The following is a 16,684-nucleotide window of genomic DNA, read 5'->3' on the forward strand; positions in this document are numbered from 1 at the left end:
TTCACAAGGCTGCACTTTTCTAAATAGCTAAAGCTAGCTTTAAGTAAAATGATATATTTATATGATAGCACTAACTTGGAGGCCGCATAAGCTTTTTCACCTTACTAGGAAGATCTTTCTGCTAGTGTACTCTCAGGGATGAAGATACTTGTTTCTGGACTACCTTGGAGACAGATACCTGATTACATGTGTATCAGCAGTGCAGGTGACCTCTTTCTTCCTGGTCTGATCACCAAATGTTCTGTGTTTCACTAACAACAGATTTCAAACAATTAATGTTATATTATATGAGAAATGAAAAATTAGATTTAATTAATGTAGAATTCCTACAAATAGAAAACCAGGTTTTGCCAGTGTGAATTTCCATGAACAGCAATAAAGTCAAAACTGAACAGTTATGATCCCTCAAATCCAGCAGTCATACTGTGCCAATGAATAATTTGTCTGATGGCATGGAGAGAGAGCAGAACTTGGGAAGTAGGAGAAGCCCTGATAAAATCAGTGGTGATTTCCTTAGCCCTAGATCTGTTTGAATAAGCTCTATAACTGCAGAAATTGGAAAAGCCTCTCAAAATCATCTAAAACCTGATACCAAATAGGAAGGGGGTTTTACCCTTTCCATTTTCTTGTTCACTTTTCTGAGTTGAGATTTCAGGTAAAAACTTTGGGGTATTTAGGGTTGGAGCTATTTTACAGCTAGTTTAGGTGGGTTTTGGTTTTTTGTTTGGGTTTTGTTTGAGGTTTTGTGTTGGTTTTTTTCTTGCAATGTTTTTGTTTGTTGAGGTTTTTTAAATACTGTTACTTCTGTAGAACCAGTTTTAAAGTCATCATTTGAGGTGGAGGGGAAACAAAAGCATGCTTTCAGGGTGCTTGGGGTGTTCCAGCCATCTTTGTGGTGCTGCTTGACTGTCTCCCTCTCTTCCCTTTCTGTGTTGAAGGAAGATCTCTGAATGCCCTCCAAGTCCAGAGTAGCTTGGAAGGCCTTCAGTGATATGAACTCTTTTCTCTCTCTGCATGTTGTTGTTCTGTTTAAATAACATACAGGATCACCATGTGTTTGTTTTAATGTAGATAAATATCATCACTATGAGGTGTTCATAAACCAGTCTTTTAAATACAGTTTTACCAAAGAGAAATTTTTAAACTATTATCTAATTGTAATGGGGGTTATTTCTTATTAGAGTTTTCAGACTTACAATTTTGGGTTCAGTCTGTAAGGCATTAAAGTTCTAGTCCTTTTTGTATTTGACATTAGAAGCTATTATTAATGATCCAGATTTTGAGACTTAATCCAGCTGAAAAGTCATATTGCCTTTCACAACAGTCATCTCCTTTCAAGAGTGCTAATGAAGACAGTGCTAATGTGAATGAACTTCATAATTTGTACTCTTTTTTTCATTAATGCTTTCAAACATCAGTGACCCTAATAAGCTAGGTTACAAGGGATAACGATCTGAAAGTTACCTGTACCAGGCATCTAGTTTCATTTTGTACTTGGAGAACATCTGAGTGGAAGAATAGCTCTCATTGAGATACCTCAGAAAGATTCATAAAGATATGACTTGTGTTTCTTTGTCTCTGAACTTGAGAGCACGTTACAAAGAGTTGTAAATGCAGAAGAACTCAAGTACTGAGACAGTTTAATAATTGGACTTTTTAATGAAATAAATTAATTGCAGTATCTTCAGCAATTTACTGAACAAGTAACTTACTTTGAAGTAATTTAAAAAAATCTAAATTAAATCCCGCTTATTCTGGAGACAGCTGATATCATGTCCTATGTGTTGCTGCTGGAATTTGAATGTTTGGAATCATTAGGTTCAGCAGTTTGTCCTCTCATTTCTCTAGATATTTTTCAGACAAGTGAAGCTTATCTTAGCCTTCCTGATAAAGTCTAGAAAACCTATTGTCCTGGTGGAAAGGTTTTAATAATTCCCTTGACAGATTCATTCCACGCAGATTGGCCTTAGACTGCCTTTCTGCTAGCAAACAGTGCAATGCCAGGTAACATCTTTTGGCACTTGAGCTCATTAATGGTCCCTGTTGTGGTTTTCCTTTGGACCAGCTAGCTGTCTCCCACATAATTCTTGGCAAGGGTTAAGGTATTAACTCAGGTCAGTTATTCTTATGTAGGAGTTTGAGTATCATCATGTTTTAGAGGAGAATTTAAGAATTTAGATGTAAGTTATTCCATTCCAACTAGAACTGATGCCAGAGGACAGTCCAAGACTCTTCTAATTTGCTGGTATTGATGTGACTTTATGGTTCTATTGGATGGCATAGTTGCAGTAGTACAAGACTTTTCAGCTACTGCACTGGTACTTCTGTGGAAATCTTTGTCACTAGAACAACTTCTCTTGAGTTCAGTTTATTTTAGCAGAGTTTCTTCTGCCCGTAGAGGAAATGTTAAGTTCCCTGTACTTATTTACATACTTAACTTACTGCCCAGTATCTTTCTTAATTGTAATTGTTGCTACAGTTAAAGAGGTTACTTGTAATTACACACAAATGAACCAAGTACAAGATTTCTAGGGAAAAGTCTGCTTGTTTGCTTTTCTCCACTTTCAGTTCACTGACCACCAGCCGCACTCACCACGTAAGTGAAAATTTCTGGCCCAGCTAAATATGCTTCACAGCCCAGGTGTGATTGTGCTTGGGACTACTTTGGGACTTCTAGTGGCATGTCCTTACATCATGTCCTTGCGAGACTGCCCTTACAGCAGAGCTGTATTTGAAAGGTTCAGTCATCCAAGGAAGGGAGTGTGTAGACATGTTCAACCCATTTATGTAGTGCAGGGATCATCCTAGGAGGATCAACCTTTCTCACGTGCATGAAGACTAGAGAGGTGATTCGTGTGAATTTTAGAAAACTGTTTCTCCCTTGTTAGAGATCAAGTACCCCTGGGCAACCTGAAGTTAGATCATCTATCAATTATAGAATCATTGAATAATTAGGGTTGGAAAGGACCTGAAGATCATCTAGTTCCAACCCCCCTGCTGTGGGCAGGGACACCTTATGCTAAATCATATCACCCAAGGCCTCGTCCAACCTGGTCTTGAACACTGTCAGGGACGGAGCATTCACAACCTCCCTGGGCAACCTATTCCAGTGCCTCACCACCCTAACAGGAAAGAATTTCCCCTTTATATCCAATCTAAACTTCCCCTGTTTAAGTTTTAACCCGTTACCCCTTGTCCTATCACTACAGTCCTTAATGAAGAGTCCCTCTCCAGCATCCCTATAGGCCCCCTTCAGATACTGGAAGACTGCTATGAGGTCTCCACTCATCCTTCTCTTCCCCAGGCTGAACAGCCCCAACTTCCTCAGCCTATCTTCATAAGGGAGGTGCTCCAGTCCCCTGATCATCCTCATGGCCCTCTTCTGTACTTGTTCCAAGAGGTCCATATCCTTTTTATGTTGAGGACACCAGAACTGCACACAGTACTCCAGGTGAGTTCTCACGAGAGCAGAGGGGCAGGATCACCTCCTTCGACCTGCTGGTCACGCTCCTTTGGATGCAGCCCAGGATATGGTTGGCTTTCTGGGCTGCAAGTGCACACTGAAGCGAGCTCATGTTCATTTTCTCATCAACCAACACCCCCAAGTCCTTCTCTTCAGGGCTGCTCTGAATCTCTGCCCAACCTGTAGCTGTGCCTGGGATTGCTCCGACCCAGGTGTAGGACCTTGCACTTGTGTCGTGGTTTAAACCCAGTCAGGTAACTTGTTCACTCACTCCCAGTGAGTGGTGCCGAGCTGACAACAATCAAGGTCCGTGTCCGTCTCCCCCCCCCCTGCACCGGGGCTCTCCCCTTCCCCGCTCCCGGAGGAACGGGGAGGAGGATCGAGAGAGTGCAACTCCTACGGGTTGAGACAAGAACAGTCCAGCAACAAATCACCACCGCTACTATCAGCTAAAACAATGATAAGGGAAAATAACAAGGGAAGAGAATACGATACCACCGGCCAAGAAAACGAGTTCCACCCGGAAGCTCCTGTCCTTCCGGGTAACTCCCAGTTACCCCCCACCCCGGGCATGACGTGCTGTGGTATGGAATACCTCCCCGGCTAGCCCGGGTCAGGCGCCCCGTCTCTGCTTCCTCACAGCTTCCCCTCCTCCCTGGCAGAGCATGAGCCTCACAGAGTCCTTGGTCAGGGTAAACATCACTTAGCAACAACCGACAACATCGGCTTCACCAATGCTGTTCTCAAACTAGAAGTCAAAACACAGCACTGCACCAGTTAACACAAAGGAAAAAACATGACTGCTACTGCTGAACCCAGGACATTATCCACCCCTTATTCCATACCATTCACGTCGTGCTCAGATCCCACATTTTCAATACACCATCGCTCTCCCACATATATACATCCATATACATACAGACCAAGAGGAAAAAATCATTTTCTTAGTGCATGGACCAATCCCTATAATGCTGCCGAGTCCATTCGGTCCATGATGTTCCAAGTTCATTCTCTGTTGGGATGATGGCTGGAGGGAAGTCAGGGCCAGTCGCTGGTGACCTGGAGACATCTAGTTGATGGGCTATAAAAGCATTACACAGCAGGCAACAGTATACAATTGAGTTCACTGGCTGTTTTCCCCTAAAATCAAATCCCCTTGAGGTATACATCGGACTTCCCCATCTTCCCGCATTACCCACCAAGTATATCCAGGTCCCTGAGCAAAAGCAATCCCACGAGTGGGTTTGCCTTTACCTGAAGCAGGAATAACCCAGACTGTCTTCCCCAGCAAATTCTTCATATGCACCACGGGAACTTTGTCCCCCTCTACAATATGTAAAAGTTCTGACTGGGCTGGGCCAGCCCTGTTGGCAGATCCTCTGGTGTTGACCAACCAGGTGGCCTTTGGTAAATGTGTATCCCAATGCTTGAAAGTTCCCCCACCCATTGCTCTCAGTGTAGTTTTTAACAGCCCATTGTACCGTTCGATTTTCCCAGAGGCTGGTGCATGGTAGGGGATGTGATATACCCACTCAATGCCATGCTCTTTGGACCAAATATCTATAAGGTTATTCCGGAAATGAGTCCCATTGTCTGATTCAATTCTCTCTGGGGTGCCGTGTCGCCACAAAATCTGTTTCTCAAGGCCCAGAATAGTGTTCCGGGCAGTGGCATGGGGCACAGCGTATGTTTCCAGCCACCCGGTGGTTGCTTCCACCATGGTAAGCACATGGCGCTTGCCTTGGCGGGTTGGTGGCAGTGTGATATAGTCAATCTGCCAGGCCTCCCCATATTTATACTTCAGCCATCGTCCTCCATACCAAAGAGGCTTTAACCGCTTGGCTTGTTTAATTGCAGCACATGTTTCACACTCATGAATAACCTGGGCAATAGTGTCCATTGTTAAGTCCACCCCTCGGTCACGGGCCCATCTATATGTTGCATCTCTGCCCTGATGGCCTGAAGTGTCATGGGCCCACCGGGCCAGAAATAATTCACCTTTATGTTGCCAATCTAAGTCCATCTGAGCCACTTCAATCTTAGCCGCTTTATCCACTTGTTGGTTGTTCTGGTGTTCCTCAGTGGCCCGACTCTTGGGTACATGGGCATCTACATGACGTACCTTCACCACCAGGTTCTGCACCCGGGCAGCAATATCTTTCCACAGTGCAGCAGCCCAGATGGGTTTACCTCTGCGTTGCCAGTTGTTCTGCTTCCATTGCTTCAACCACCCCCACAGGGCATTTGCCACCATCCATGAGTCAGTATAGAGATAAAGTACTGGCCACTTTTCTCGTTCAGCAATGTCCAGGGCCAGCTGGATGGCTTTCACCTCGGCAAATTGACTCGATTCACCCTCTCCTTCAGCAGTTTCTGCAACTTGTCGTCCAGGACTCCATACAGCTGCCTTCCATCTCCGATGCTTTCCCACAATACGGCAAGAGCCATCAGTAAACAAGGCATACTGCTTTTCACTTTCTGACAGTTTATTATATGGTGGGGCCTCTTCAGCACGCACCACCTCCTCCTCTGGTGACATTCCGAAATCTTTGCCCTCTGGCCAGTCCATGATGACTTCTAGAATGCCTGGACGACTGGGATTTCCTATTCGAGTTCGTTGTGTAATTAGTGCAGCCCATTTACTCCATGTAGCATCAGTTGCATGATGTGTAGAGGAGACCCTGCCTTTGAACATCCAGCCCAGCACGGGCAGCCGGGGTGCCAGGAGGAGCTGTGCTTCAGTGCCAATCACTTCCGAAGCAGCTCGAACCCCTTCATACGCTGCCAGTATCTCTTTCTCAGTTGGGGTATAGCTGGCCTCAGATCCTTTGTATCCCCGACTCCAAAAGCCGAGGGGTCGACCTCGAGTCTCCCCTGGAGCTTTCTGCCAGAGGCTCCAGGTAGGACCGTTCTCCCCAGCTGCAGTGTACAGCACATTTTTTACATCTGGCCCGGTCCGGACTGGTCCAAGGGCTACTGCATGAACTATCTCGCGTTTAATTTGCTCAAAGGCTTGTTGCTGCTCAGGGCCCCATTTAAAATCATTCTTCTTCCGGGTCACATGATAGAGAGGGCTTACAATCGAACTGTAATTTGGGATGTGCATTCTCCAGAACCCCACTGCACCCAAGAAAGCTTGCGTTTCTTTCTTATTAGTTGGTGGAGACATTGCTGTTATCTTGTTGATCACATCTGTGGGTATCTGTCTACGTCCATCTTGCCATTTTATTCCCAAAAACTGAATCTCCTGTGCAGGTCCCTTGACCTTACTCCGTTTTATGGCAAAACTGGCTTTCAGCAGGATTTGGATTATTTTCCTCCCTTTCTCAAAGACTTCTTCCGCTGTATCGCCCCACACAATAATGTCATCAATGTATTGCAGGTGTTCTGGAGCTTGCCCCTGTTCCAGTGCAGTCTGGATCAGTCCATGGCAAATGGTAGGGCTGTGTTTCCACCCCTGGGGCAGTCGGTTCCAAGTGAACTGGACACCCCTCCAAGTAAAAGCAAACTGTGGCCTGCACTCTGCTGCCAAAGGAATGGAGAAAAATGCATTGGCAATATCAATCGTGGCATACCACTTGGCTGCCTTTGACTCTAGTTCATACTGAAGTTCTAGCATGTCCGGTACGGCAGCACTCAATGGTGGTGTGACTTCATTCAGGCCACGATAGTCTACTGTTAGTCTCCATTCTCCATTAGACTTTTGCACTGGCCATATGGGGCTATTGAAGGGTGAGCGGGTCCTGCTGATCACCCCCTGACTCTCCAGTCTACGGATCAGCTGATGGATGGGAATCAGGGAGTCTCGGTTGGTGCGATATTGCCGCCGGTGCACTGTTGTGGTCGCAATTGGCACTTGTTGTTCTTCAACTTTCAGCAACCCCACAGCAGAGGGATCTTCTGAGAGGCCAGGCAAGGTGGACAGCTGCTCAATTTCCTCAGTCTCCAAAGCAGCAATACCAAAAGCCCACCGGTACCCTTTTGGGTCTTTGAAGTACCCTCTCTTGAGGTAGTCTATGCCGAGGATGCATGGAGCCTCTGGACCAGTCACAATAGGGTGCTTTTGCCACTCCCTCCCAGTCAGGCTGATTTCAGCCTCCAGCACAGTCAACTCTTGGGATCCTCCTGTTACTCCAGAAATATAGATGGGTTCCACCCCTTGACAGCTTGATGGCATCAGGATACACTGTGCACCGGTATCTACTAGAGCCTTATACTTCTGTGGGACTGATGTGCCAGGCCATCTGATCCACACAGTCCAGTAAATCCGATTGTCCCCTACCTCCACCTGGCTGGAGGCAGGGCCCCTCTAATGGTCGTCACAGCATTGGACACTTAAGTCGTGTTGAAAGGGATTATTCTTCGTTATCACAGGAGCTGGAGTAAAATCAGCTCTTCCACTCCATCTGGGAAACTGCTCACCAGAGACTGAAGCCGTAGCTCTCATGGGACGATCAGTCTTGGCCCTTGCTCCCCTCTTCAGTTCACTCACCCGTTCCTCCAAAGCTGAAGTAGGTTTTCCATCCCACTTTGTCATGTCTTCTCCGTGATCCAGCAGGTAAAACCATAAGGTACCCCGCGGCGTATACCTTCTGTATCTCCTCTCTTGAATAATAGGACGTCTTTTGTTAATAGCTGAGACGTGTGTTGGTACACATGAGGAGCTGGATAAATCAGATACATCGTCCCTCAATTTGTCGAGGTCCTGGGACAGTTTTTTCACAGCTGAGATGATGGAAGGAGTGAGATTGTCTTCGAACTCTCGGAGTTTATGAACCATTTCATCCACTGTTAGTGGTACTATGTCATTCCAGGTCACTGTTGCCAATGAATGGGCATATGATGACGGTGCATTCCGTGTAAGTTTTCGCCACATGGGTCGTGTACATTCAACTTCATCTGGATCTATAGGTGTATCCCCGTTATTCGGCTTGATGTGATAGATCATCTCTACGATGGCCGATTCCCTCAGAGACTGGATGCCTTTGTCTATAGTAGTCCACTTGGCCGAACGACTCGTAACATCGTCCTTGTACGGAAACCTTTCTTTCACAGCTGCCAAGAGCCTCCTCCAAAGGCTGAGGGACTTTTTCTCTCTTGCAATTGCTTTGTCAATTCCCCCTTCTCTAGCAAGTGATCCCAGCTGCTTGGCTTCTGTACCTTCTAGTTCGTGACCATCGGCCCCATTGTCCCAGCATCGGAGTAACCAGGTGATGATGTGCTCCCCTGGTTGACGGGTAAAATCTTTTCACATATTCCGCAGCTCGGTTGAGGTTCGAGGTCGAGAAGTTACCTCTTCTTCTTCTTCTTCGTCATGTGATGATGACTCCTGATCAGATTCTGGACCGGGTGGTGAATTCATTGGTTCTTCATCTCGCTTCACCCTTTTTGCCTCCTTTTTGCTTGTTCTCTTGCGTACAGGGGCAACTGATATTGGTACGAATTGGTCCTCTGGTTTGGCTGCAGTGATTATCACTGTGGTTTGAGTAGCGACTGTACTTGTTGCTGGGGGTGGTGTAGCTACCGTGCTTGGAGCTGGGGTAACCGCGCTGTCTGTTGCAGTTGAAGTTTGAGCAGCTGCTGTACTTGCCACTGGGGTAGCTGCGCAGTTCATTGCAGCCAAAGTTTGAGTAGCGACTGTCGCTTTGCCCTCAAATCCGCCGATATTCTTTTCCTTTTGAAGGTGCTGGATAGTGTTGAACAAGGCCCTGTAAGCATAGGCCAAGCCCCAGCACGTTGCCGTGATTTGTCCATCTCTGGTATGGCCAGAATGACCACACACCTCATTTAAGTGTTTTACTAATTCTTCTGGATTTTGCAGTTGTTCGGTAGTGAAATTCCAAAATACTGGAGGGGCCCACTGACCTAGATACTTGCCCATACTATCCCACACACCCTGCCACTCATGGCTGTCCAGCCTCTGGGAAAATCTCTCGGTCCTCCTACATTGTCTTTTGACCCCAGACAAGACCCAAACCTGAATCTGCTTAACTCTTGAAATCATTAGTGGGCAAAACACACTCTGTATGCGTGTTAGCATGGTGATTCCCATCACTATCAGTAAACAAGTCTCAACAGCATTAAAAGGCCATTCAAAAAATTCAAAACTCTCAAATGTAAATGGTCTGGGGGGACGACTAGGAGGGTAAAAGGATGTCTCCTTCACAGGTTGAGCACCTGAGAAGGAGAAAAAAGATGTGTAATTGCTAAGCACCTCCATCATATACCTCCCAAAGTATAAAGGTGGTGACCACACTGGGAACATAAACCAGATCAGTTTCATGATCAATGATTCTATTGTATTACAAGTCATTACCGTAAAGTACAATGGGATAAAAACCTTAGCCCAAGCCCCACACTTGAAAAACACTAATACAGCCAATACCGGATGGACGTAAGATATGGTATACTGAAACTGTGAGATCAAGAGGAAAAACCTTGAGAGCCAATAAATCAGCATTGTGACGAGTGACTATCAATCCAGTCAGATCTGTTCTTATCTCAACCCCTCGTGCCCCACGTTGGGCGCCAAAAAGAACTGTCGTGGTTTAAACCCAGTCAGGTAACTTGTTCACTCACTCCCAGTGAGTGGTGCCGAGCTGACAACAATCAAGGTCCGTGTCCGTCTCCCCCCCCCCTGCACCGGGGCTCTCCCCTTCCCCGCTCCCGGAGGAACGGGGAGGAGGATTGAGAGAGTGCAACTCCTACGGGTTGAGACAAGAACAGTCCAGCAACAAATCACCACCGCTACTATCAGCTAAAACAATGATAAGGGAAAATAACAAGGGAAGAGAATACGATACCACCGGCCAAGAAAACGAGTTCCACCCGGAAGCCCCTGTCCTTCCGGGTAACTCCCAGTTACCCCCCACCCCGGGCATGACGTGCTGTGGTATGGAATACCTCCCCAGCTAGCCCGGGTCAGGCGCCCCGTCTCTGCTTCCTCACGGCTTCCCCTCCTCCCTGGCAGAGCATGAGCCTCACAGAGTCCTTGGTCAGGGTAAACATCACTTAGCAACAACCGACAACATGGGCTTCACCAATGCTGTTCTCAAACTAGAAGTCAAAACACAGCACTGCACCAGTTAACACAAAGGAAAAAAACATGACTGCTACTGCTGAACCCAGGACAACTTGGCATGGTTAAATTTCATGAGGTTGGCATCAGCCCACCTTACAAGCATGTCAAGGTCCTTCTGGATGGCATTCCTTCCCTCCAGCATATCAACCGAGCCACACAGCTTGGTGTCATCGGCAAACTTTCTGAGGGCACACTCAATCCCACTGTCCATGTCAGCGACAAGGATGTTGAACAAGACCGGTCCCAACACCAATCCCTGAGGGACGCCACTCGTTCCTGGTCTCCAGCTGGACATTGAGCCACTGACCACAACTCTTTGTGTCCAGCCAGTTCTTTATCCACCGAGTGGTCCATCCATCAAATTGATGTCTCTCCAATTTAGAGACAAGGATGTCATGCGGGACAGTGTCGAACACTTTACACAAGTCCAGGTAGATGACGTCAACTGCTCTACCCCTGTCCATCAGCTCCGTAGCCCCATCATAGAAGGCCACCAAATTGGTCAGGCAGGATTTCCCCTTAGTGAAGCCATGCTGGCTGTCACCAAGCACCTTGTTGTTTTTCATGTGCCTTAGCATGCCTTCCAGGAGAATCTGCTCCAAGATTTTGCCAGGCGCAGAGGTGAGACTGACTGCTCTGTAATTCCCCAGATCATCCATTTTCCTCTTCTTGAAAATGGGGATTATATTTCCCTTTTTCCAGTTGTCGGGAACTTCACCTGACTGCCATGATTTCTCAAATATGATGGCCAGCAGCTTCGCAACTTCATTTGCCAGCTCCTTCAGGACCCGCGGATGGATCTCATCAGGACCCACGGACTTGTGCACATTCAGATTTTTAAGATGGTCTCGAACAAGTTCCTCTCCTACAGTGGGCCCAAGGTCTTCATTCTCACAGTCCCTGCATCTGCCTTCCAAGACCTGGGTGGTTTGGTCAGAGCCTTTGTCAGTGAAGACCGAGGCAAAGAAGTCATTAAGAACCTCAGCCTTCTCCAAATCCTGTGTAGCCAGTTCTCCCGAGAGCTTCCTGAGGGGGCCTACATTCTCCCTAGTCTGTTTTTTATTTGCTATGTACTTGTAGAATCCCTTCCTGTTATCTTTAATACCTCTAGCTAAGTTTAATTCAAACTGGGCCTTAGCTTTCCTAACCTGGTCCCTAGCTTCCTGGACAACATCCCTGTACTCTTCCCATGCCACCTGTCCTTGCTTCCACTTATTCTAAGCCTCTTTTTTCATTTGAATTTTCCTCAGCAGCTCCTTATCCATCCAAGGAGGTCTCCTGGCCCTCCTGCTGCCCTTCCTTCTGGTTGGGATGCAACACTCCTGAGCTTGCAGCAGGTGATCTTTGAATATCAACCAACAGTCTTGGGCCTCCCTGCCCTCTAGGGCTATATCCCATGGAACCTTACTAAGCAGGTTTCTGAAGAGGCCAAAGTCTGCTCTTTTGAAGTCCAGGGCAGTGAGTTTGCTGCACGCTCTTCTCACTGTCCTGAGGATCTCAAATTCGAGCATCTTGTGATCACTGCATCCGAGGCTGCCCTGGAGAGTCACATTTCCAACGAGCCCTTCCCTGTTGGTGAGCACAAGGTCAAGCACGGCACCTCTCCTTGTCGGCTCCTCTATTACTTGCAGAAGGAAGTTGTCTTCCACACAATTGAGGAACCTCCTGGATTGCTTGTGCCGGGCCGTACTGTCCTTCCAACAGATGTCAGGGTGGTTGAAGTCCCCCATGAGAACAAGGGCCTGCGAGCGTGAGGCTTTTCCTATCTGTCTATGGAGTGCTTCATCCACAGGTTCTCCTTGAGCAGGCGGTCTGTAACAGATCCCCACAGTAATGTCTCCCATAGCTCTATTCCCTTTAACCCTGACCCACAAACTCTCTGTGGACTGCTCACCTGTCCCCAGACAGAGTTCCATACTCTCCAGCCTATCCCTAACATAAAGGGCAACTCCCCCTCCCCGCCTGCCAGGCCTGTCTTTTCTAAAGAGCCTGTAACCTTCCATTCCAACGCTCCAGTAGTAGGAGCCATCCCACCATGTTTCTGCGATGCCTATTATACCCCCATAGATGTGCACACATCTCTAATTCCTCTTGTTTGTTCCCCATGCTATGGGCGTTTGTACAGAGGCATCTGAGCCAAGCTCCAACTGAAGCTGGCTCATTGGCTGGAGCGGCTGGGATATCTCTGCATTGCTCTGAGCATTTATTATAGGTGCTGGCAACTGACTGGGTGTGTTGGGATGGAATGATGCCCCCCTCCCCCAATACATCTAGTTTAAAGTCTCCTTGACCAGTCTGGCAAGCTTTCTACCAAAATGCTCTTTTCCACCAGCCCCCACTAGACCTGGCCTACAAGCTTGGGTCCCGTGTTCAAGACACCCAAACCCCTGACTATGACACCACCCTTTTAACCATTCATTAACCTGGCCAATCCTTCTAGCTTTTTTTAGGTCCTCCCCTGTATCCTGGAGAATTGATGAAAAGACCACCTGAGCTCCAGAGCCCCTAACCACCTCCCCCAGGGCTCTGTACTCCTTCTTTATGTTCCCCAGGCTACTACTATCTATATCCCTAGCACCCACATGTATCACCAGGAGTGGGTAATAGTCCGTGGGACTTACTAGAGCAGGCAGCCTCTCTGCCACATCCCTGATCCGTGCCCCCGGTAGGCAACACACCTCCCTTGAGACAGGGTCTGGCCGGCAGACAAGTGCTTCTGTCCCTTTCAGTGTAGAGTCCCCTACTACTACGACCCGCCGCTTTTTCCTGGCAGCGCCAGTAGAGATCTTCTTTAGCAGTGCATCAGCCGGCTGTTTCTGGCTCGAGTGTGCTTCCTCTTTAGCCCCCTGCAGGACAGCAAAGCGGTTCTGCATCGGGACAGCAGATTTAGGGGGAAGCCCCTTGCTTTTGGTTGTCCTTTTCCTCCTTTTTTTGTTGTTTTTTTTTTTTTGTCACTAATTCCCAGCTTCCCAGGTTAACGGTCTCCTTCTTTCCTTCATGAGCTAGAGGTGAAGCTCGAGGCCCCTGCACAGTTTGGGCCGGGAGCAAGCATTCCTGCTTATTCCCAGCTTCCCTGACATCTCACAGTCTATTAACAGCATCCCGCAGCTCAGCCACCTGCTGCAGGAGGACCTCCACCAGGGAGCACCGAGTGCAGCCCTGCCCATTGTGCACCATTCCCTCACAAGACCAGTCCAGGCTACTTCTGACAATATTATGAGTGAAATCCGTGCCATTTATGACAGATCATCTCTTTCCTCTCTCATTCCTTCCCCCCCCCCCCCCCCCCCCCGCTCTACAAATTAATTCCAGGTTTCTTCCCTGAGTTAAAACTCTGAATAAAGCTTAAACCATAGTATTACTCTCCTTTTTCCTAATTACAACTGACAGTTCCAAGCTGATAGAATTGTTCTAAACCTTGGAAGTACCTCTGTCCTTGCTTTGGGACCCAACAAGCCCTACCAAATGTTGAACTGCTTAACGATAAATGCAAGAGGACAGCTATCTTTAAACAAAGAATACTGGGGAGGGGACCATGAGAAGTCAGAAGTGTGAGAGGCTGGGTATGTTCTTCATTCACCAAAACAGTCTTCATCCCTAGCGCTTGCAAAATATCTGTCATTCTACTTGTACATTTTTGAACTATAAAGCTACTGACGAGGCATCTGGGAGTTAGTGTGGTCAGCAGAAAAACGTAGCAGGGCAGTTCTCCCATGAACCCCTCCAAAATGTAACTCCACGTACCAAAGATTTTTTGTGAAGTTACCAAAAGATTAAAAAGAGATGTGTAGACTGCCACCAGAAAGTAGATACGAAGGTTATTTCATCAGTAACTGGAGGTCATGGTGATTTGTAGTCCACAAACCCATCCAGTTCTTTCCATCCCTCTCTCCCATCTGTCTGAAGGTACAATAGCCTGTCTGGTTTTTGGAACTGTGAAGAGCTGAGGTTATAGTTACAGTCTGTCTACTTAGGTATTTGCAAAAGAAGCAGGAATTGCATAGCCTGTAAACACTTGTAAGTCAAAAAATACCCAGTCTAGATTGCTTGGGTTTTGATTAACCAAAGTTATAGTTGACATGATTGTACACCTTACAGAAATCAGGTTATGTTCAGGAAACAGAATGGCCAGTAACTTGTTAGGAGTGAAAACCAAAGTAAGTTTGGCTGAGGTATTACCTTTCTCATCTCTGGGTAGAGGTCTGTTGTAATACCACATGGCACTTTGCAAAAGTAACCAAGTTAGGTGCATCGCAATTTACAGTATTACTGCCACTATTGCAAGTTTAAGAAATTATCAAGAGTAAAACCAAAAAGGTTGAATTCCAGATCAAAGGCTACATGCTAGAAATGTGTAAATACCTAAAAATGAACCAGGCTTGAAGGAGTGTCAGGAGAGGTTACTATAGAAACAGCATATAAGTATATATAGCAATTCCAAATTAAACCTGTTGAATTGTAAATAATAGTCCTGACAATTGTAAATTATAGTTCCTATCCAAAATTATGAGTTGCTTAATTCATTTACCCTGTCTGATGTGATGCCTGCCTTTTTTCTAGTGGCTGTCAGGCCCACAACCTCAGACAGATGGTGAACACTTCAGTCTAAACACTGACGCTTTCTGTCAACTCATCAGATGAGTCTGACGCTTTCAGTACTGAGTCGAAACACAAGAGATCATTATTTTCTCTTGCAGATTTTAGAAAGAAAAAAAAGCAACAACCAACTAAGCCCATCACTTCTAAGGAAACGGGGAATAATGTCCTTCTGCATGCTTGAAGTTGCAAAGCATCTTGGTATTTATGACTAGAATATAAAATCCATCATGTGTGAACCAGCCTTCTATTTATATTTAAAGGCAAACTGGCCTAGAGCATGAACCAGACAGGTTTCTAACTGTTATGGTAAATACAAATGTATATCACATGTTATCCTTTGAATTTCCATGATAGCCTATTTCTAACTGCTGTAGTATTTTCTGATACATAGTATGAAATACTGCTTTTAGTCACATTTTAATAATTTGCAGTTGGTTTGGGCTGCTTTTGTTATTGGCGTACTATCAGTTATTAGTAGAATTCTCACCACTTTTCAGGCGTTACCTCAGCTGAACATTTTTTTACTTATCAAATGCACTAGAACCATGGTTATGCTCAAATAGACTTCTTAAGTGTTAGAAAAGCTGTTACTGTATGGGCTCATAGATGTAGTTTGACCATTTAAAACTCTGTGAGTTAAGCATACTTAAGTAGTATTTGAGAGCAAAATTGACTATTCACTTGAAATACCTGCAAATCTAATGCAGTTGTGTTTAAAATCTATGCTCCTGAGCCCAAGAGCATGGACCAGAAACAACTGAATTAAACCAGCTTCCCCATTTGGCATTGTTAAGGGAGAGCTCAACAAAGTCAGCTGTGGCAAGTGTGTTGCCAAGATTTTACCCCGTGTTTAAGGAACAGGTAATAACCTGCTTCTCCTAATGGAAGACTTCTCATTTCAGCATATATTTCAGCTATGTTTATATATTTATTTTGGATCAGTTGTCTTGTGCAAAAAGTTTATTAATTTACATCAAATACAGAATATACTGTTGTAGATACTAGTTTATTTGTAGGTATCTTCTAAACCACAAATATGGTTTTCAGGGATAGAAATTGGTGGCAGTTGAACAAAACTCTGTAGGCAAATGACTGATTCTTAAATGCCTGAATCGAGCTACCCTGGCCTCCCCAGTGAGATAAACTTGCTTTAAATCTTAAATTGGTGTAAATTAGTGTAAAAGTGGAGTCTGGTACTCTTTGAGAATAGATGATGGGTAGATAAAAGTTTTTTAAAATAAATGAAAGCAACTTGAGTGTCAGAAAAAACAGCAACTTTTGAACACCTTTTTTTTTATTTTCATTAAAATGGACTTCAAAAGGGATTTATTATTCCTCAGTTCTGACACCCAGGCAACTTCAGTAAAGAAATTGAGAAGCCATCTCAAAGCAGGTGAACAAGAGGGAATTGTTAGCCTACAAGCCTTCCAGTATAAAACTACTCATGAGTGCGTGTACCCTTTAGGTTTTCTATAGGTAGCTGTCCCTGTTGAATGCACATTCTCTTCCTTACACAGGTAATCATATGCAGAAATGACACC

The 16,684-nt window shown here is 45.8% G+C and overlaps 1 protein-coding gene across 2 annotated transcripts in view; it reads left to right on the forward strand.

Annotated features, from left to right (window-relative positions):
• PIP4K2A (phosphatidylinositol-5-phosphate 4-kinase type 2 alpha) overlaps window positions 1-16,684 on the forward strand; it is a 120,642-nt gene that overhangs the window by 77,855 nt on the left and 26,103 nt on the right. The window lies entirely within an intron of this gene.

The sequence above is a fragment of the Pezoporus flaviventris genome, unplaced genomic scaffold, assembly GCF_033815535.1.
Source record: "Pezoporus flaviventris isolate CSIRO_AGI_PZ_B2104156 unplaced genomic scaffold, CSIRO_AGI_Pfla_v1 ptg000047l, whole genome shotgun sequence".
In the NCBI taxonomy this organism is placed as follows: Eukaryota; Metazoa; Chordata; class Aves; order Psittaciformes; family Psittacidae; genus Pezoporus; species Pezoporus flaviventris.